A 1104-nucleotide genomic window follows, 5' to 3' on the forward strand; every position below is an offset into this window, starting at 1 on the left:
CTAAAAAGATAGAAAATAAAAAGTATATTTAGTAATACAAATTAATTTTTTATTTTTAAATTTCAAACAAATAATAATATAAAAGACAAGTTGTTATCCTTTTTTTTTTTTCAAAAATTATATAAGATAATACCTAAGATAATAGACTTTGAGACTTAAACTTGGATATGCGACTTTGATATAACAAAACAATTTTAAAAATTAAATGCAATTTTATTTTCTATGTTATTATAATCTACACAAATAAGAGTCTAAAATCAAATTCCAATCTAAAAATAATATTAAAAAAAATTCAATTTTTCTATGTGAATTTTAAAAATTAATATGATATTTGACTATATTGTTTCAAAAAAATGAACAATTATTTTCCATCACATCTTCTATCTTTATCAACTACTCTTAGACAAAAAGTTATTTCTTAATTTTAAATTTAAAAAAAATCAAATATTAATCATACATAAAATTAAACTTTTGCTTATTTCATTTTTTTAACTAAACAAAAGTTCTCATATATTCCTTTCATCTCTCTCAACTATTTTCAAATTCCAAATCATGCCCTGGAACATTCTAGTTTTTCTTGTGAGAGAAAAAATACCTAAAGCCAATGTTTTGAGAACCAGGCACCACATCGCTCAAGCAACCCAAGTCAATACTCCAACGTAAAGCTCCAACCTTCATCAAAAAGATACTTCCCCAGAAACCAGCAGAAGAACAAAGGGCGCAAAAACAACTCTAAAGAACTAGACAAAATTGTCCTGAAACTATAGAAAAACAAAACGTATTCCCTTCAAGCGTCATGGAACCCTAACATTAGGATCAAGTAAAAATACTCCAAATATTTTTAGTTCTCCTCTCCTCCATTGTGTTTTTCAGACCATATTTTTGCATATGTTGCTATTTAGACCCTGCTTGCATGGTACTATTTGGTCTATAGGGTTTCGTTGAAAGCAATTCGCAAGCCTCATTTAATTTTCCTTCTCTTTCTCCTCCTCAAGACCCTAACGAGGATTGTTTCCTTCTGTTAGCTCAATTCTACCTCTCAAAATATCTGGCCCATCACGGGTGGAAGCACCAGTAAATGAAGCTTCCAATAGCACAAAAAGA

This window comes from Malania oleifera, chromosome 9 (assembly GCF_029873635.1).
Source record: "Malania oleifera isolate guangnan ecotype guangnan chromosome 9, ASM2987363v1, whole genome shotgun sequence".
Taxonomy (NCBI): Eukaryota; Viridiplantae; Streptophyta; class Magnoliopsida; order Santalales; family Ximeniaceae; genus Malania; species Malania oleifera.